Below are 22302 nucleotides of genomic sequence, written 5' to 3'. Positions count from 1 at the left end.
GAGGGGGAGGGGGATATAGAAATGATCGAAAATGACCGATATTAGTGTCGAATCCACAGTTTTCTGAGTCGCTGAGATGAACAGTGACACTTCAGAAGCCATTTAAATCCAAATTCAGCCCCGCAACTTGGGATGGGGGGAGACACGTACGTAGCCAGGATTTCGTGAAGGGGAGGGGGTCCGTGACATGAAATACTATAGTCATCACACCAGAGGCTAGATCATTCTAAACTATTTTACTGTAACATACAGGGTGAGCACAGAAACAGTCCCAGGTTTCAAATTAGTACTTTAATATGTGAAGGAATATTTTGCTGAAATTTTGAACAGTGATACATAAACTCATAAAGTTTTTGTAGCAATAATTGAAATCACAAACACTCGATGTGTGCGCCACCTGTAACGCGGGAAATATCGAGGCGGTAATCTAGCTCCAACCACAGGTTGTGAAGCATATCCGGTGTGATAGAGTTGACAGCATCACTGATGCGTTCTTGGGGATCGTTCAGAGTTGCGGGTAGTGGAGGTGCATACACTTACTGTTGTTTGTGGCATCTGCAATTCTCTGCTAGCTTTACGTGTAGACTTCTGTGGGCTGTGTACGAAGGCTGCTCTTACGCGCTCCACAGTTTCCTCGGAGACTGGACGTCGGCCTGAATGTCCTTTTCTTTGATCACAAATGCACCCCGTCTCAATAAACGTTCTATGCCACTTCACAATGGATTTGTGTGTGAGTGGATCAGCATTAAATTGTCGTTTAAAATCACGCTGCACTCTCACAAAACTGCTTGTTTTTGCAAATTGTAAAACGCACCAGCTTCGTTGCTGTGGGGTGAACGCCATTTTCAATGTTACTGCCCTCTATCTGCCCTGGTCAGAACTAGGATTCTGAAAAGATAGATAGGAAAATATTTTGAGTTTACTGAGCTCTGTACAAAATTTCATGTAAATATTCAAGTAAATGTTAATTATATGGCACTTGGTTCGTTTAGTCAGGATTTCGTTACGGGGGGGGGGGGGGGAAGAGACATGAAATTCTGAAGGCCCAAAAGCTCGATGAATCTAAACTACTTTACTATTAACAAATATTGGTTAGTTAGGACAATAAAATGAGGATATGTTGGTAAGTATTTTAATAACAAACTATGCACAAATATCGAGTAAAATAATAATAAAAAAAGCGTATTAAAAAGATTTTACAATATTTACGTCATCCCTCTCTTAATTCAAATATAACAATTTTCCTTTCATTATGACCTCAACTATTATGAAAAGTACAAACTCAATAATGTCTTGTAAATTATTTTACAATATCTACGTTCCTTCCTCTGTTGAATCAACTGTTAACAACTTTTTTCCACATAAATTTTTGTTATTATTCCGTCAACTACTGTCTGTTCCAAATGATAGGTTATAGAAGCAGTAGGAAATTGTTTTGGAAATAACATGTTTGATACTGCAAGGATGCGATGACGAAAAAATATGATAAAAAATGTCCACGCTGTTACACAACGGCACTATGCTTTCGGGAGCTTGAAATCTCCCTGACTAGTAGCAGAAATTCTGAAAATTCCGTTAACTTTTCTAGAAATATCAAATTCCGTGACTCTTACAGGTTATCCCGCTCTTTCGCCACCATGTATTGCTAGTAATACATATTTCGTCAAAAGAAAGAGTAACCAAAAGCTTGCTGTAGCTTTTTATTTTTAACGCTGATCCTTTTTTTTTTTTTTCATTTCATTTTGTTTCATCCCTCCTTAATTTTATTCATTTCTAATCTCGAATGGTGGGGGATCCAGACACCCCCTTTGGCTACGCGCCTGGGGAGATATATACCGGTATAAATATGATCGAAAATGACCGATATCAGAGAGCGCTTCGGTAATAGTAAAAAGTGACTAACGAACGCAACATATTCATACTAATTTTTTCTTATTTTAACCGAGCGAAGTGGATAATTCACACTAGTTACTTATAGGAGTTCTTACAATATCTGGATATGAATCTTTTAAATTTTGAAAAGAGCTTCAGATAGAGATCTTAAAGATGAAATATGTCCGGAATGACTAAAAAACTGGACTTAATCCCCTTGTGCACGTAACGCACCATATGTAATACATTATACTAATTAAATAACAATTATAACTATATAGCATTTGAATTTCCTATTATGAAGTGCAAATTTCTACCAAGACTACTTCCAAAAGTCAAGTACATACATTTAAAATATAAGAGGAGCAAATTTTGAAATGAGACGAGAAAAGATAGTCGCGAATCCGGACGAGATTGTAAAAAAAAAAGTCCTTCGAGAATCAAGTCTTCTTTAATTTTTGTCTTTAAAAAAAAAAGACGAGAAAACCATTATTTTTATCTTGCTTTGTCTCGTGGGCAACATTTACAAAATCTTAATCTATTTAAAATGTTAGGTATATGTATTGACATCTCCACGTGTCCATATACTCAATCTGCATCATATCAAGTTGAGCTCAGCAATGAATATTGTTGATATATGTAAGAAAGTTCGACAGAAGGGGACCAGAAACAACCTAACTACCCTAACCTAATCATTATGCAATTGGAGCTGTAATAACCTAATTTCACAGAAGGGGACCAGAAATAACCTAACTACTCTAACCTAATCAATATGCAATTGGAGCTGTAATAACCTAATATATCTATCCTAACTTAGCCTAATCTAAATTTTACATTCTATGCCATCAATAATGTTTGGACAACTTATATGAAATAAAGGCCAAATTGTCAGAGAAAATTTTCATGAGAAGAGACTGTTAAACTTCCGTAGTTGCTGCCTATTCATGAATGGAATTAGTTCCTAGTTTCAATATATTTGTGTTGACATAACAGAATAATGAAAGCCAATATGAATCATTGTTTATAGCATTTAGCTTCAAAGACACCTTTTACGGCGAAAGTAGACCGAACTACAATTCTAAATTATCTCATCCCTAAAAAAGAAACAAGATCATGGGTTGCTAGCATACATGCCTTCGGCGTGGAACAGTGTTTCTTTCAAAAGGTGAAAATGAAATTAAATTTTTGAGTTTTACGTCCCACGATTATGCTGGCTAGGCTAAAGAAGGCGGCGATGATGAGAAATGAATGAAATGGTGGAATGAAGAAAGTGGGAATAAACGGGAGAATCTCGAGGAAACCCACGCACACGGTGTTTGTCCAACACAAAGTTCATTTGGAGCGGGCTGGGATCGAACCCGGGACCCCAAGCACCAGAGGTGAACGCTCTACCACTGAGCCACCGCGGCCCCAGTGTTTCTTTTAGAAACAATGTTCCGAGGGGGCATACTTAGTATTCCGGGCGGCACTGCCGTTACTATCCTATTTAGTATTATATACCTATTATTTTAGTCTCCTCCGGAGGGCACTCTCAGAGTCCCCCCAAAAAACATGTCTGGAAGAAACACTGGCGTAGAAGACCCAGTTTCTATTCCCAGTAGAAGCTCATGTGGTTGTAATATCGCCAACTCTGAAAAATAAAATTATCTGCACCTGTTTTCAAATTGTGTCCTAGTTCGGACCCAAAGATTGGGCATAACAAAAAAAAAAAAAAAGAAAGAAAGAAAAAAAGAAAAGAAAGAAAGAAAGAAAGAAAAGTATTGTAAATTCACTAATGAGGTAATAAGTACACAATGAAAGGAAATGCTGGTGCTGGTGTAGTTTTGGCGCAGCACATTTCAGAAGATTTACGATAAAATTGAATACTTTGTACGAAAAGACATTTTTATAAGAAACAAATTTCTGCAGACGACTAAATTAAATGAGTCATCCATTTTCAAAATGGCTCTTGTCCATTTACAGAAAATTCCAGAAAACCGAGAAAAACTGTAGAATAGATGGGTTTTGTAAAACTGGAAATATGCGAGGATGTCCAGGTTTTTCACATGAACACACTGAAGTATTCTCAGTTCTACAAAACATGCAGATATTACATTTAAAAAAAATTCTGGGATTTTCTGTAAATGGACAAGAGCCATTTTGGAAATGGGCGACTCAAATATAAAGTAATACAGTTGTAAGGTTAGGTTTACAAGTGTAGGGTTCCTAGTGTAAAATCATTACAATTGCTCTACGACGGATAAAATAAGTGAGTGCATATGAAAAATGATGCCATTAGATGCTACTTTCCACCGGCAGTGTATTTCTGCACTGTACTGAAGCTATATTTTATATTTATAAGTGGAGCATTACTAGTATAAAATCATGACAACTGTTATTGAAATTCGTATCATTCACTTACCGTCACTTATACGTATACCCACCATCGCTGACTCGCCCGCTCCCTTCGGATGCACAAATACTTCTGGTGTCCCCTTGAATTTTATCTATGCCGAGTGAGATATTTTCATGTTGCCCACTGCAAATCTTTTAGGTGACAACAAGGAAGAAATTAGTGAAAAAATTATATTTTTCAACACTTATTTCGAGTAGTGTGCCAAAATTAAACCCGCACGGAAATGCGACCATTCTGTACAATTCCCACCAGTGCACAAAAGTACGACGTATTAACAACGCTTGTCAAGAATGCCTTTAAATATTAAACTTTTCTACGTTAAGTCGAACAAAGAGGACTAGCTCGGGACTAATATTCCCGGAAGTAGGAACTAAATACACGGTTCTGGTTGCTTGGTGTTATCCGTTTCTTGCCACGTAGTAAACATATAGCAGAAATCAAACGCTTGCTGCTGTCGGCGCTCATGGCCGAGCGTTCTAGCGATACGGGCTAACAACAGAAATCGCTTTTGGCGTGGGTTCAAACCATTCCCTAGCAGGAAGAGGAATAGGAGTAGGAGTAGTAGGAACATTTTAGAAGAACCGCATGACTAGTTTTGTTTCACCTTGACCCCCATGTTATAAATTTCGTGACCAATTTAAAACAGCTGGCTAGGGTGGAGCCCGAAAAAAACGTACTTAAGGAAGTATTACTCTCCCGAGCGGAGCGTGAAGAAAGAAAGAGTTTCTCAAATTGATAGCAAAGCTATTATAGCGCAAGATTGGCCAGTCAGCGTTTAGCAGTTGAGAGGTGACTAGTGAAAAGATCGAACATATTTGAATTCTAATAAAATTGCGAGGATGGTGGCAAAGGAAGGTGCTTGACTATGTGGTATACAACTATCATATACTTACATATGCATGAATTACTGAGCAACTATGCAAGATGAATTGAAAAGTGAACTGCTCTCACTGCTTCCACACTAAATCCAGTAAAGTAAGAGGGTTCTGGCGAGGCGAAGTGCTTTACGGTGTTATACCATATACTAACATGACCATGAATTTCTGAGTAACTATGCAGGATGAACTGAAAGTGAATGGCAAGGTGAACTGCTCTCACTATGTATTCGGACTAAAATCAAGTAAATCAAGCACTTTAAGCCATAACTTTATAATCTATACGAGGCTCTACGTTTTCATTTTCACGTACAAGATTAGCTGAATGGTTAAACAAGTGCATTTCACGTGGTAAAAATGTGTTCCATCCAAAGAGAAAAGCTCTGAATAGGATTCGTAACAATAAAGGAAGAAGAAGAAAGTATTTGTCTGTGGTGAAATGTGTTATTTAGGTGCTGAAAAAATTGTAAATAATGTACGACTACTTTCATAATTATTTTAATTTTACTTATTAAATCAGAAACCACAACTCATCTGTCTCCAGAATTTATGTTTAACATTGAGTTTATGGAGGAGAAGGAAAAGTTAATTCTATTAGAATAAGTGACACTAAATCTAGTTCTGGAAGTACAGGTATTTCTAGAGAAACTGATTGGGAACAAACTTGGGGGTGAATACCTGTTAAAGACTTGTAAAGGTAAAACTGCTCTTGAAGGAGAAAAATAAGCGTTGAAGTAGGAGACGCTAAAGAAGTTAGTAGTGAAGTAGGAATTGGTAAAAGGATTGTTAATATGCAAAGCACTACCCCAGATGGTGCTGTAAAACCATGCAGTGGTGGTGCAGGAGGAGCGGGTGGAGGTTCAGGTGGTTGTGGAGGAGCAGGTGGAGGTAAAGGTGGTAAAGGTGGTTCTGGAGGAGCGGGTGGTAGTCCTGGAATTCCAGGTGCTGTAAAACCGTGCTGTGCCGGTAAAAGTGGTGGCGCAGGAGGAGCAGGTGGGGGTAAATGTGGTTCTAGAGGAGAAGATGGAGCTCCTGGAGGAAAGGGTGGTGGTTCAGGTGGTTCTGGAGGAGCAGGAGGTGGTAAAAGTCATTAGAGAGGAATAAGTGATTCTGGAAGAAGAAGTGATATAGCTGGATCTCTAGGATGGATAGGCACAGTTGATCAACTATACTTATTCTAATATTCTTGCATTGGGAAAGCTCCGTGAAAATGGAATACTTATTATTATATGTAAATGTCTCGAGTACCGTATCTAGTCTAGTATTTATGAAAGATAATTCGCAGGGGTGAAAGTTACTGTTAACAAAAGTGTAGCCTGTAGAAGACAAAGAATTTCTCCATTTCCCAGCTGATACACAATTCATATTTTAAACCATATATAATATTTCTAATATTTTACATTTCATACTTGTATATTAAATTATGTTCTTAATACAACAAAAGAGTTTCATTTGATATACGAAAAAAAATGAGTTTAACATCCCAAGATTATGCCTGTCAGTCTAAGGGAGACGATGATTAAGCAAGTAAATGACGATGGAAGAATTGGTGGAACGAGAAAGTGGAAGGAAACAGGAGTACCCTGTGAAAACCCATGAGCATGGTATTGTCTACCATAAACTTAGCCGGAGATCGAATCTGGAACCGCATGCACCAGAGGTAAGCGCTTTACCACTGAGCCACCGTGCCCCCCTTTGATATACGAGTATAACATAAATATTGTATAAACTGTCGAGTTTACATTCTAGGGCACGTTGTTAACGTGTAGAACAGTGTCGTTAACGACAAATGAAATATAATGTCAAGAGAAGTCAACATATCCTGTGTTTATTGACTCAATATGTGTTCTAATATTTAGTAATGTTTGAATACACTAATCTCTTGAATATGACTCGTATTATTGTATTGTCACTTTATATTAATAACGCTTATAGTAGATGTTATAAATTATTCCACAAACATGACTACTTTTTATAAATATGAGTTAAGAAGAGAATACTGTCACATGTTCGTTAAGCCATTTTTCAAAATTTATATTTGTAGTTCCTCTCTAGCACACTACGGGGCTCTGAGATTGATTGCTTCAGATTTCCATGAAAACTAGTATCCGTTAGTAAGTGATACACAATAGATTTTTTTTCGTAATCGCTTGCGATTTGTTTAATCAAGGGCAGTAGGAAAAGATAACATGCAATCATTTCAGCTGAAATCGTTATATGTAAATATAAAACGTTCTAATTTTTGTATTTGCAATTGGTGATAATCTCAGGAGGTAGCCCAGAAAGAAAATTTTCACTTGGAACAACGAAATCTACATCCTGATCATGGACATGTTTCCGATTATGGTCAAAATGAGTTATCTGTATTTCTGCAATCGTACTTTTCACCTACTGATGCAGTTGAAATTCCACCCGCGGGAAATCTGAGATTACCACTACAGTATTTGCAACTGCGCAAAACTAATGAAAATTAAACCTGATACATATAATCGAAAATTATAGAACTAAAGATATGCCACATTGACTTGATCCTAAGGCTTCCGTAGCAAGCGCTGCTATCGGCTGAAGGAATTCCACTCGCTTTTTCTCGCTTAGCAACAGCTGAACTCTTATTGGCTCAACGCGTGGGTGTGTGAGGGTGTGAGCTTTAGTTCGCATTTTTGCCACGGCTCAAGACATTTTGGCAGCACAATAGTGTCGATTATAGAACTATAATCGCAAATGATAGATGATTCAAATGCCAAATTAGGAATTTAGGATTTAGATTTCTGGGCTTTCGGCATCTATGGCCATGTTAGCTCGTCACGTTTGAGGGATGACGTCCCTCGGTGAGCACACTATCGGGAGAAAGGGAAGGAAGAAAGGATTGGGGAAGGAAGGAAGCGGCCTGGGTCCTATAAGTTAGGTACCCGCCCCGGCATTTGCTTAGTGTGAATGAAGAAAGCCGAGAAAAACCTCATTCAGGGTGGCTGGCCTGGGAAACCATGTTACACTTTTTCAACCGAGTGTACCCATCGTGAGTAGAACCCAGGACCGCTCGCACTGAAAGCGAAAGCATTAGCGACTACACTACGCGGTGTCACAAGTATAAAATCAATAGCAATAATATTTTAATACTCTTGATAAAGCATATCTAGGCTTCGAGGTAAAATACGGGACGTTAAACCCTTGTTCTTTACGCTCCATCTTCTGTTGCTCACCAGGCAAGACGATAAGATTTTTTATGACGAGATACAATATGAGACAGATTTTCTAATCGAAACAACATACTTTTGGAGACTAGATGGTATTTCCACAATACCTTTTCGAGACAAGACAGACCCAAATTTCGTCTCGCGATTAACACTAATTTCCTTCTATATTATTTCAGCGACTACTGTGGGTTATACATCTTGATTTACCGCAACCTGTTAGCTCAACTTTGGTAGTAAGATATTTCTAAGTTTGAATAATGTAATCCTGTTTATCTTTTTTTTTTTTTTTTTATTGTGATGTCTACTTATGATCTTAATTTCGTTGAAAGCTTTCTACCGCTTTCAATATTGCTTGTAAAAAAAAAAATTGTGATGATGTCAACTTTGCTAGAACATAATTCAGACTATAGTAACCACGACGACTCGTGAAGCCCGGACTCAATGCAAATCATAGAACTGCTTTTCTTCACGTGTGATGGATCGGAAGAATTACAATACAATACGAGGGGGCTCAAAATAAGAAATGCAACGTGATATAAAACAGATAGTCTATTTGCTGAAAGAACATGAATAAGAATGGAGCTACTCATCTTGGATCCAGAAATAGATATATTCATAAGTTTAATGCAACCGATACTGATCATTACATGGAAAGTATTGTCTCTTGAAACATCAAATCCATATCCCTCGGTACATCCATCGCCCCATTCAGAATTAACTAACTCTATGGCCTATGTAACCCGATGGATCAACACCACGTTCATACAAGCTTCCTATTGACTTCTGCCCTTAGCCAATAGGATCCATCTTGTTCTATCTTTTCTATCTTGTGTTCCTATTTCTGCGAGATTTATCTTAATATTGTTCCCCACGTGCGCCTAGAGGTGGAGTGCTGACTGCCACAGCCAATTATTGGTCCTGATTGCCACGACTGGCGCTGATTGCCAATATCAAGGTGCTGACTGCCACGAGCCTGAGATAAAGTTGATAGACGTAACATTACCGGACGCCAAGAAGCGTGAAAGATAGTAGATGAACCTTAGGATCGTGTTGTTCAGACCAACACCTAACAAAGGTAAACAGGTCTGTATGTACACTCATGTCCATGCAACAGAGTATAAAATTTTAGATATACTTCGGAAAAGCCCTGGTTTCATATTTTATGTAACCATGTTTTCTGTTAAAAGGGCTTATGTGTTAAAGGATTAATATTTTTGTAGATTAAACAATAATTCACAGTTACATTCTATATAGCTAATAAACAATTAGTAACCATGCACATTTACACATATTTTTTAAAATTTTTTCATCAACGAAACCGACTCGTGATAAAACAGTTTTTTGCCATTTTAGGAAAATTTTGTTTATTGCACATACGCCCTTTTAACAGAAAGCGATTCAATTTTAATGCAGGTATCCTCAACACTAATGCATTCAGAACCATCCAAAACCGAAAATCTATTCAACACTTCAAATTGACATTCCCCTCCCCCCTGGGCCATAAAACCCAATTCTAGAAAAGCAATACATAATACAGTGGTGCCCATCCCCCCTTATGTCCATGACGCACCCCCTTCCCCAATTGTGTATCCGTAGGTGTTCTTCCATTGTATATAGACGAGTGAGCCTCAGGCTCGGGTGCCAAATGTAAAATGACCTCTCAAGCACAGGTGTGCTGACATTTGCATACGACATGAAGTGTCCAGCATGTAAATTTGCGTGAGGCTCTGTAGAGAGAAGAGGAAGGCGTACCAGTGATGGTGAAGTGTGTCTCTCTCTCTACATTTGACAGCAGTCTTACGTCACACCTGAGAAGACTGTCTGTCCTCGTGGGTTCCATGAACTATGAACTGTTTGGTTGCGGTAGAGACTGAGTTAAAAAAAAAATGTTGAGACTCTTTAAAAAAAACAAAAATTTAATTTTGATAGACTAATCAAAATTGCCCCTATGTAGATCTATGCTACTTTTAAACTTAAACAGAAAATCCCGATTTTGAGATCTACACAGGTCTCATAGTTCATGTTTCCCTACCCTGATTGTACGCTCTCGAAGCGACTCATTGGCTACACAATTAGTAGCGGCTCATGTAACATGAGTTTGAGTCTAATGATACCAACAGAATACATTTACAAGGAGTACTATTAGCAGTAAGTTAAATGAAGTCGCCGAACGAAGTCCACCTGAAAAGAACAGAAGTTACAAAACATTTTAGATATTTTTGTACTCACCAGGCAGCAAGTAAACCTTCAGGATTCGTACGGGGATTGTAGTATGCAACAGACGTATAAGTAGATTTTCATAACTATTTAATAGATCCTTGGCGGAATTGAATTTGAAATATTTACACTCGATTTCACAAACAACACTTGTGCACGAAAAGAAAAAAAAAAACAGATACTCGTTTTAGTGGCCAATATGTATTACTTATACCAATAGTTCTAGTCTACGCGTGATTTAATTTGTAGTTTTCACAGATATGTCCTGCATGAGTCCAGTCTTCACTGTTGTCTGGATCCTCCCATCTGCACGCATTCTTCCGTATATGCGTGACGTAATTTTATCCCACATATTACGGTTTTTGATGATCAGTCTTGAAGATCACGTTGTCTTCGTCGATCTCTGCATTGATATCTCTCTGTTACAAGTCGAGAGTTACTGTCATCACTATTACAGTAAAGGTGACATAGGCTCGTCACGCCTTACTGTATTTGGTGCTCTGTGGTGCAAAAAGTCCCACTATTTAACTTTCACAGGTTAAAAAAAAAATATGTCTGTGGTGCACTAATTTGTGATGCACAGGTTAAAAAAAAAATAAATGTTTCTTCTGATGACATATCTTCTAACATATTTGTGTATTACACACAAAACAAACTGGTTGGAAGTGTGCTCATGGTAAATGTGAGCCACACGGTGAGTCCACCAACACTTGTTACTAATCTCTTTATAATACGTACATGTTCTCAGATAATAGTTGGCATTGGTGTACAACGAAACACCCCTAACTATATGTACGCATATGTAACTATAGCAAGTTACTTAAAAAAAAAAAAAACTCCCGATGGGGTCATATAGAGAAGATATTTCCCCTTTTTGCTATCTAAGCATTATGTGATACATGTCATAGTAGTTGCTATTACACTAGCAAAGACATGATAAACTAATGTCACTAAATGAAATGTTCTATGCACTAAGAACTCAAACGTAGTAAAGTCTCACTGAGCGACGTGAAGTGTCCTATGAACAGACTCGAAGTGTCACTGAACGATGTGTCCTGTGTTCAAACTAAGAACGAAGTGTGTCGTGACCTCTCCTGCGATCCTAGTCATTAGGCTCGCTGGAACTTGAAAAACCGAGACTCACCTTCAGTCTACCGGTTTTCTTATGGTCAACGTTCTCTCTCTCTTTTGGTGACAACCGAAATTCCTAAATAGGTCACCACTGTTATGCCCTAATATTACATTTATATACAATCTCTGGTGAGTTTCACATACTTTACATGATTCTTTGATCTTCTATGAATAGTTTGATATATAACACAACATATGTCATGTACCGGAAGACTATTTAAACAATTAAGAAAACAAAACATATTAGAAAAAATACATGTTCCCCCTTCCATCAAGAACTCACGTGACAGGTAGTGACATCTATCCCCAAACACAGTCTGCAGCGGGGTGTAATCTCAATACAAACTTTTACTGAATTTCACTCATCCCTGCTTATTGAACAAATATGCTGCAAAATCAAACCTTAGATTAATAACATTATACAATTTACTATATATCTACATTATAATACATGACTGTCATTACCTTAGGGGTGGTTAATTAATATATATGTCTTCCGGATACATTGGTGGGCTGGAAGCCCCTTCCATCTTTGCAGACGAACATAGCTCAACGAGCTCAAACAACTGCCTGTAAATAGTACTGTTAAAACGTACTGAAAGAGTACGTGATACTGTCGGACATGTGACATACCGTGTTAAATAATCATAATTTATAAACGGGTGCATCCAAGAACCTTTTAAATTTGAATAAAAACAAATTTTCGAAAACCAAATCACAATTTCAAAAACATATTACTCCGCGTTGAGGCTGGCGATAGCTTCGTTTTTACCGGCCTAGAGCCGTGGCGGGGAGGGCGGGTAAGGTGACAAAATACGTCATCAAGAGAGTTTCTAGCACCTTATTGTTCCCAAAAAACAACACTACTGTGTGACTAGTATACAATAGCCATGTACACGACTGAACGGCGCTATATTGGAGAGTAGCCAACCCATCTCTCATCCACTAGTCCTTGACATACAGCTGTAGTCCTGCATACAATTATTTCTGAATAGTCCAAAATCTAGTCTGGAAACTCATAGTAAGCTGGAAACAGTTGTACCATCTTAGTTGCTGTTCGTGTGTGTTCCGCTGGAGGCTATGAGTTTGCTGAACTTCAGCTTGAAAATTTTGAAATGCTCTTCCAGAAAAAAAAAAAACTTTGTACTCGAAGTTCTTCCATCTCTTCCCATGAAAATGATATGAATTCTTTACGAAGCATTTACATCTTGTTGGCTTTTAACATCTAATTATGCATGATTAAATATTTAAATGAATTGATATAAAATATATGTGGTTACATATTTACATATAATTTCCATTTTGATATGCAAAGATTTTGATATGACATTTGCATATCAAAATTTAAATAACGTACGCACTAGGTCTTTACAAATTCCCCCCTTTCGATATGTTTTGAGAGTAAAGATACTTTAGCTATCAAAGCTTATCGAAATACATCACTACACACAAGTATATACAATAAGTGCGGACGTAATAGAAAATACTTTAACACAACAATACTGATTAATACATAACAAAAACATGAAAGAAAACTTGTTTCCATAATAATCTAATGGCATAATACATACACAAAAGTTTAAACTATTAATGTTACACGTAAAACAAAATATTTACATGAATATAACACGAAGAGCTCAGTTCTTCTTCGGTGTTTCAGCAATCTCTTCTTCAGTTGCTGGTATTTTTCTCTGACTTTTAGGTTCTCTTTCTCTATACCGCTTAAGCAAGTAAGCGTTTCTTTTCATCACTGCCACTTTAGTCTGTGGGTCAGCGAGAGTATACACATTCTTGTCAGTTTTAGAGAGGATCAACCAGGGTCCAGAATACATCAGTAATATCTTTTTCGAAATTCCGGCCAAAGCATCAGATTTCGGAAATACACGTGCTAGCACTAACTGTCCTACATCATATTGTACTAAAGTATGATGAGCATCGAAATATTTCTTCCTGGCTGCTGCATTCTTCTTCAAGTTCTTGTGTGCTACTTCCACGAAGTAATCCTTATCTACTGGCCGTTCAACTTCGGGTATTTCAAATATTCTGGCAACGTCAGCAGTGGACGAAACTCCCAGATGCAGCTCATAAGCTGAAAACCCTGTACTAAGATGTTTAGCACTATTCAAGCATCTTTCTACTTTACTTAAATGTCTTGGCCAATAACGTTGATTGTTATGGCAATACTTTCTCAACATCCTGGTTGTACTTTTCACTACTGTCTCTGCAGGTTCCGCTTGAGGGTAATAGGCAGTAGACATGTAATGTTTCAGTCCTAAGGCCTGAATCTCTCTCTTCCACTGATTACTGCAGAATTGAGAACCGTGGTCCGTCAATAGAATTTCAGCTCGCGGACACAGTTTGAGAAACTGTTTCAACTTCTGTAAGGCTGTGTGTGTGGTTGCGCGACGACATGCGAAAAGACCAATTAATTTGGAGAAAATGTCAACAAATACAAGTATGTATTGGACACCACCAATACCTCGCACTAGTGGTCCACAGAAATCTGCGGCGATGAACACACCAGGCTTCTCAGGAATAATAGAGTTTAGTGGGCCACACATGTAGGTGTGTGGGGCAGTAGCCTTCTGACAAATGACACATGACCCGCAGTATTTCCTTATCTGCTCTCTCATTTTTGGCCAAGTGTATGTTTCGACGAGCTGTGGTATCAGCTTCGAAGCGGATAGGTGCCCACTTTCATCGTGGTGGTACTGCAGAAGTGGTCGAACCAAAACTTCTGGTATACAAATCTTTACACCATCCTTATCTCTTTTACATAATCTTCCACTAAACAATATATATTCGTGATGCTGACTTTTTATTTTCTTCGACGTTTCGGCACTCTGTGTCGTCTTCTTCAGAGGACCGTAAAAGGCATCTGACGATTGCAGTTCTGGCAACACTGCAATTAACTTCCGAAGTTCACACGGAACTTCCTCTAACAATGACATTAATGTCTCGCGTAACACAGGCTTACTGTCAAAATTTGTCACGTTACTAGACTGCGCTGGGTAGCGTGAATGATAATCCGCTTTATTGTCTCTTGATCGAACAAATTCGAATGAAAAATCTAAATTCGCGAGCCCTAAGGCCCAACGTGTGATACGTTGATTCGTCAATCGACAATGTAAAATGAACTTCAATGATAAGTGATCGCTGCGAACTCTAAATTTCCTTCCTATCAAATAATATTTGAATTTACCGACACCCTCTACTAAGCTCAAAAGTTCCTTCTCAGTAATCGAGTACGCCCTCTGCGCACTATTGAATACTTTTGAAGACATCCCAATGATTCTGTCTTCACCATTGTCGTCTATCTGATATAGGATACTATTACAACTCCTATCACTGGCATCCACTTCTAAAATGAATTCTTTATCAGGAAGTGGTTTCTTTAAAACGATTTCTTCTTGAAAAATCTCTTTTATTTTTACCAAGGCATCATCATGCACTTTTTCCCATTTAAATTTCGTATTCTTCTTCAGAAGATCAAAAAGTGGAATTAGTACCTCAGAATAACGATTACTGAAGGGACGATAATGTTGGAGGAAACCTATCAACTGTCTAACTTCCTTCACCGTCTTTGGAGGTCTAAAATTTACTACTTTCTCCATCTTTTCCCTGTCTTTTCTGATTCCTTCAGCAGACAACTCGAAACCTAAAAGTTTGACATGTGTGCGTGCAAAAACACATTTCTTTAATCTGAGCGTTATTCCGCCAGTTTCCAGCCTAGTGAAAACTTGGTCTAGATGGTCTAAATGCTGTGTAAAATTGTATGAGCCTACCGCTAGGTCATCGACGTATGTTTGACAAAAGCTCTTTACATCATCTCCTAGAACTAAATCAAGTGCCCTTATACAGGAAGACAGAGACGTCTTTGTCCCAAATGGTAGTCTGACGAAGCAATATGAAATGCCTTCGTGCACAAATCCTAGATACTTCTGAAATTCCTCTTTTACACGTACTTGAAAGAAAAAATCGACTGCATCGAAAACAGAATAAATATTTTTGTCGCTCAACTCTTGTAAAACATCAATGGCGGGGATTGGTTGGTCTGTTTCTGCCAAAGTGACCCGCGAAAGAGGGCGCCCGTCGATACAAAGGCGTAACTTCCCATTCTTCTTCGGTACTACTACTAGTGAATTGCTATAAGGCGTGGCAGCCTTTTTCACTATTCCCCATGCTAGAAAACGATTAATCTCATTCCTGACCTGATTCTGATAACAATGTGCAAACGGGAACATTTTCGAACGAATCGGTTTTGTGTCGGTTAGATGTATCTCATGTTCATAACCTCTAATGCAACCGGGTCTCTCATCAAACAGCTGTTTATGTCTTATGAGGAGGGAGGTGAGTTCTGCTCTCTGAGAATCAGTGAGATCAGTGTAGCCATCTACGTGCTCTTTTATATCACGCTCACTCGCGCGCGTTTGAAAATTTTTCCACTCTTCTGGTGAAAATACGGTTCTGGCCAATTCTGTGGGCGTCGGGTATCCTCTAACCTGCGACTTTACGGGTGGGTTGCTCTCAATTAGCCTATTCTTCCCTATCTCCGTACCCATCTCATGATTGCCAACTTGTCTACCTCTTACAAGTGAATAACCGTTATTTGGATCTCCGCCTTCGAGATCATCAAAACTAAAAATCTCCTCAATATTTCTTAGCACTAGATCTTCATTTGATATTTCGACGTCTTTGAAACTTACATCTACTTCTACTGGCTTCTTCAAACTGAACACCCCTCTCCCATAGTCTAACACAGCGTCAGTCTCAGCAAAGAACTGAGAACCAAGAATCAACTTTCTATTCAACCCTTGCACTACTAATGACACAGTTTCAAACTCTTCTCCATTGATTGTTACTTGCAATAAAATCTGACCAAGAATCTTAGCCACATTACTTCCGAATGCTGATGTTACTTTCATATTATTCGTTCTAAGGAACGCAGGTCTGGGGTTACTATTCTGTACTGTTTGCCACAATTCACTACTGATCGCGTTGATACTCGAACCTGAGTCCAACAAACCAAGTACCGGCTGAGCGAACACGATAACTTCAATTTCAGGTAAAGTTATCACATTATTTCTAACAACTAGGTCATCACTAGTGTCTAATAAATTATCAAAAATAGCATTTGCCTGATCATATTCTGTTCGATTCAACAGTATTACGTTACCATTTCTCAATTTTAATTCTAATTTCTCATTATTTGTATCAAAATTTACTACATTTTCCTTAAAATGATTTTTCTCAATAATTTCCTGGCACTGATTACAATTCTCACTAGCATTTACATTTACTTCCTTGACCAATGTCTCATTTTCATCTATTTCATTTCTCGAAATTTCCAGCACACATTCAGTTACATTATCCGACCTCATTGGTGTGTAATCGCTATCCTGAGATTCCACGCTAATGGGATTCCAAATGTGTGCCGAATGTCCTCAGTTATGAGAAACATTCAGTACACGCCCATTGTTGTCGGACTGTACTTGTCTCGAAGTACTTGCCCGAGTCTCGTCTCGTGTATCGTACACTTCAAGAACTTGTATCTGTTCATCTCTACTGTTTCTCATCTGGTGGTTAGGCCTATTTCTATTACCTCTGTTGCTACCTCTTGTACCTCGGTACGAACTAGTTCCATTCCCCCTGAATCGATTCTGTCGGGATTCGTTTCGAGGATTACTACTAGGCTCTCTATTCTCATTAGATCGTTCTAGCCTGCCCCTACTATTTCTAGTATACGGCCCCTGCTGTGCCCTGTTACGTCTTGTGTTACGTTTGAAGTTCCCCCCTGCTGATTGATTGTTTTCTGTCACTTCAATCATATTTATGTTTCTTCGCTGCTGGTTATTACCGTTCTCCCTGTGCGTTAACTGTACTTCATTCACTAACGCGAGCAGCTCTGAGATGCTTTGTGGCTTAGCACTAATCAAACACCTACAGATCCACTGAGGAAGCTGTCTCGGTAGTAACTTCAAAAGATTTTGCTCGGACAAGGGAGGGTCCAAAACAGCATTTCTCTGCAGCTGAGTGAGAAGGTACTCACTAGGCTGTCTGAAAATTCTAGGGTCATAATGACTCATTAGCAGGGTTGCACGCAAGGACGCTAAACGATCGGAGCTTAAGTAGTTTTTCTTAAATTCCTCTATGAAACTAGTATAGTCGGTGATCTTGTGTTGCATCACTTTGTACCATTGTAGACTGATTCCTCTTAACGAGCGTGTTAAGAAGCTCAGTCTATGCTTTGGCGCTACTCCAGTTAGCTCGAAATAATTATCTAAATCTACTAGATAATTATGGGTAGCTGATTCGTCCTCATTCCCATTGTATGTCGGTAGTTTCAGGTCTCTGTGCAAGAACGAGTTCATTGCAGTGGCAAGTTGGGCAGCTTCGCCACTACCTTGAACTGTGTGAACGCTTCCGTGTCCTCCCACACGCGATGTTGATGGCACAGGTTCCCTACTATTACTCGACAACAGTTCAGGCGGGGCTAACAAATAGCTCGTGCTGGGACCACTGTCGACAACTACTCTCTCCTCTGTTTGTTGTGTCTCGTTCTCGCTAGAACGAGACGACAACCCGTCTCGTGCAGTTAGTAGTGTCTCTATCTCTAGTCGTGAACTTTGCTTTACTTTCTGTATCTCACGAGACATTTCATCTCGGAGATCCTTGATTTTGTCTCCCAGCTGTGCTGTGGATTCAGATCTCAGTGCAAATTCACTTTGCACTGTCTGAAGTTCAGCTCTGATTTCGGCCTGACTGCCTACAATGTTATCTATACTTCGATCGACTCTCTCCATTCGCAAGTGCATGCTCTCAACTGCATGATCGATGTCTGTTTGTTTGGTGGAGAGGTCGCCTAACCTATCACTGAGGTCCTTCGATCTATTCTCGACATCGCTTATTTGAACTGTCAGTGAACTTTGAGCATCTTTCACTGACTGTTCAACTTTTCGGATCTCATTACTACATGATGCGATTGAGACTTCATTAGACTGTACCCTGTCGCTAACTTGTTCTAATGAAGCCTGTATCCTTTGACTTGTACACACGAGCTGTGTCTGCAGCTCTAAGTTGGAGGTGTCAAGTCTCCTATTCACTGACGCAATTGACTCGTTCAATTGCTCAAATTTTTTATTGTTCTCTACTACAAATGAATCTATTCTCCCTACTAGAGACTTTTCAAGTTTTTCGCTATTCGATTGGATACTAGCACTCGACTGCTCAATTTTAGCCGTAATAGTATCTAGAAATCCACTTAGTAGCCTCGATAAGTCAGCGGTCGTGACGAATTGAGCTCCGGACTGCCCACTTCCGGTCTCTACGACTTGACTTCCGGTAGGTACTACTTCACTTTCCCTGTGTGTTGCCTCAGCTGTGTTTTCCTGGACAGGTTGGCCACACTGTCCTTCAGCTGGGTCACTGTTTTCTCTCTCTGTGACGTCATCGTAACGTACGTGACTGTCACCGGTTCCTGAACCTACTATATCTTCAGTGGTTCTTTCTACGCCTGTTTCACTGCGCATATTATCTATGTCATTTTCAATCTCTATGCTATTGACGGTAACATTATTTCTAGCTATATCTACATCCAGCTCAATACGCTGAGCGTACACGTCAGATCTAAATTCCTCTTCCATCTTACGCGTCTGAGCTCTCGTTACCGGCATTTAATCAAAAACAAAACAAACTCTAAGTTGCCTAATGGTTATTACACACAAAATCTTTCCCCCCTAATTTTATGCAAATACACATGACACAAAAATTTTCACTCATAATACACACTCTTAAAAACAAATACAAGACACTGTTATAAGGTTCTTGGATACCATGGGGACTATGTTTCAAACTATCACGCGGCATAAGAGATAATAATAAAAAATGAAAAGTTACTGCTCTACCCTTGTACTTCTGTTGGTGTATCAAGGTAGGTACCCTTTTCGGCTTACGCTGCAAGCGTATGCTTAGCCCCTAAAGCTCGGGCGCCACGTTGTATAAAGACGGAGACGTCCATCAAGCCCCACGCTGGGCGCCACGTTGTATATAGACGAGTGAGCCTCAGGCTCGGGTGCCAAATGTAAAATGACCTCTCAAGCACAGGTGTGCTGACATTTGCATACGACATGAAGTGTCCAGCATGTAAATTTGCGTGAGGCTCTGTAGAGAGAAGAGGAAGGCGTACCAGTGATGGTGAAGTGTGTCTCTCTCTCTACATTTGACAGCAGTCTTACGTCACACCTGAGAAGACTGTCTGTCCTCGTGGGTTCCATGAACTATGAACTGTTTGGTTGCGGTAGAGACTGAGTTAAAAAAAAAATGTTGAGACTCTTTAAAAAAAACAAAAATTTAATTTTGATAGACTAATCAAAATTGCCCCTATGTAGATCTATGCTACTTTTAAACTTAAACAGAAAATCCCGATTTTGAGATCTACACAGGTCTCATAGTTCATGTTTCCCTACCCTGATTGTACGCTCTCGAAGCGACTCATTGGCTACACAATTAGTAGCGGCTCATGTAACATGAGTTTGAGTCTAATGATACCAACAGAATACATTTACAAGGAGTACTATTAGCAGTAAGTTAAATGAAGTCGCCGAACGAAGTCCACCTGAAAAGAACAGAAGTTACAAAACATTTTAGATATTTTTGTACTCACCAGGCAGCAAGTAAACCTTCAGGATTCGTACGGGGATTGTAGTATGCAACAGACGTATAAGTAGATTTTCATAACTATTTAATAGATCCTTGGCGGAATTGAATTTGAAATATTTACACTCGATTTCACAAACAACACTTGTGCACGAAAAGAAAAAAAAAACAGATACTCGTTTTAGTGGCCAATATGTATTACTTATACCAATAGTTCTAGTCTACGCGTGATTTAATTTCTAGTTTTCACAGATATGTCCTGCATGAGTCCAGTCTTCACTGTTGTCTGGATCCTCCCATCTGCACGCATTCTTCCGTATATGCGTGACGTAATTTTATCCCACATATTACGGTTTTTGATGATCAGTCTTGAAGATCACGTTGTCTTCGTCGATCTCTGCATTGATATCTCTCTGTTACAAGTCGAGAGTTACTGTCATCACTATTACAGTAAAGGTGACATAGGCTCGTCACGCCTTACTGTATTTGGTGCTCTGTGGTGCAAAAAGTCCCACTATTTAACTTTCACAGGTTAAAAAAAAAATATGTCTGTGGTGCACTAATTTGTGATGCACAGGTTAAAAAAAAAATAAATGTTTCTTCTGATGACATATCTTCTAACATATTTGTGTATTACACACAAAACAAACTGGTTGGAAGTGTGCTCATGGTAAATGTGAGCCACACGGTGAGTCCACCAACACTTGTTACTAATCTCTTTATAATACGTACATGTTCTCAGATAATAGTTGGCATTGGTGTACAACGAAACACCCCTAACTATATGTACGCATATGTAACTATAGCAAGTTACTTAAAAAAAAAAAAAACTCCCGATGGGGTCATATAGAGAAGATATTTCCCCTTTTTGCTATCTAAGCATTATGTGATACATGTCATAGTAGTTGCTATTACACTAGCAAAGACATGATAAACTAATGTCACTAAATGAAATGTTCTATGCACTAAGAACTCAAACGTAGTAAAGTCTCACTGAGCGACGTGAAGTGTCCTATGAACAGACTCGAAGTGTCACTGAACGATGTGTCCTGTGTTCAAACTAAGAACGAAGTGTGTCGTGACCTCTCCTGCGATCCTAGTCATTAGGCTCGCTGGAACTTGAAAAACCGAGACTCACCTTCAGTCTACCGGTTTTCTTATGGTCAACGTTCTCTCTCTCTTTTGGTGACAACCGAAATTCCTAAATAGGTCACCACTGTTATGCCCTAATATTACATTTATATACAATCTCTGGTGAGTTTCACATACTTTACATGATTCTTTGATCTTCTATGAATAGTTTGATATATAACACAACATATGTCATGTACCGGAAGACTATTTAAACAATTAAGAAAACAAAACATATTAGAAAAAATACATGTTCCCCCTTCCATCAAGAACTCACGTGACAGGTAGTGACATCTATCCCCAAACACAGTCTGCAGCGGGGTGTTATCTCAATACAAACTTTTACTGAATTTCACTCATCCCTGCTTATTGAACAAATATGCTGCAAAATCAAACCTTAGATTAATAACATTATACAATTTACTATATATCTACATTATAATACATGACTGTCATTACCTTAGGGGTGGTTAATTAATATATATGTCTTCCGGATACATTGGTGGGCTGGAAGCCCCTTCCATCTTTGCAGACGAACATAGCTCAACGAGCTCAAACAACTGCCTGTAAATAGTACTGTTAAAACGTACTGAAAGAGTACGTGATACTGTCGGACATGTGACATACCGTGTTAAATAATCATAATTTATAAACGGGTGCATCCAAGAACCTTTTAAATTTGAATAAAAACAAATTTTCGAAAACCAAATCACAATTTCAAAAACATATTACTCCGCGTTGAGGCTGGCGATAGCTTCGTTTTTACCGGCCTAGAGCCGTGGCGGGGAGGGCGGGTAAGGTGACAAAATACGTCATCAAGAGAGTTTCTAGC

At 38.9% G+C, this 22302-nt stretch overlaps 1 long non-coding RNA gene across 1 annotated transcript in view; it reads right to left on the bottom strand.

Annotated features, from left to right (window-relative positions):
- Nucleotides 1-276: 276 nt before the first annotated feature.
- The window catches only part of LOC145683498 (uncharacterized), a 35573-nt gene continuing 13547 nt past the window's right edge, over nt 277-22302 (bottom strand). Inside the window, exon 2 of the long non-coding RNA XR_014131124.1 lies at nt 277-888. This is a non-coding gene — a long non-coding RNA (uncharacterized LOC145683498). The remainder of the gene's footprint in view (nt 889-22302) is intronic.

This window comes from Thermobia domestica, chromosome 4, assembly GCF_964235325.1.
Source record: "Thermobia domestica chromosome 4, izTheDome1.hap1.1, whole genome shotgun sequence".
Classification (NCBI taxonomy): domain Eukaryota; kingdom Metazoa; phylum Arthropoda; class Insecta; order Zygentoma; family Lepismatidae; genus Thermobia; species Thermobia domestica.
Note: the sequence above shows the minus strand (reverse complement) of the source record. Positions and strands in the feature narration are given on the sequence as shown.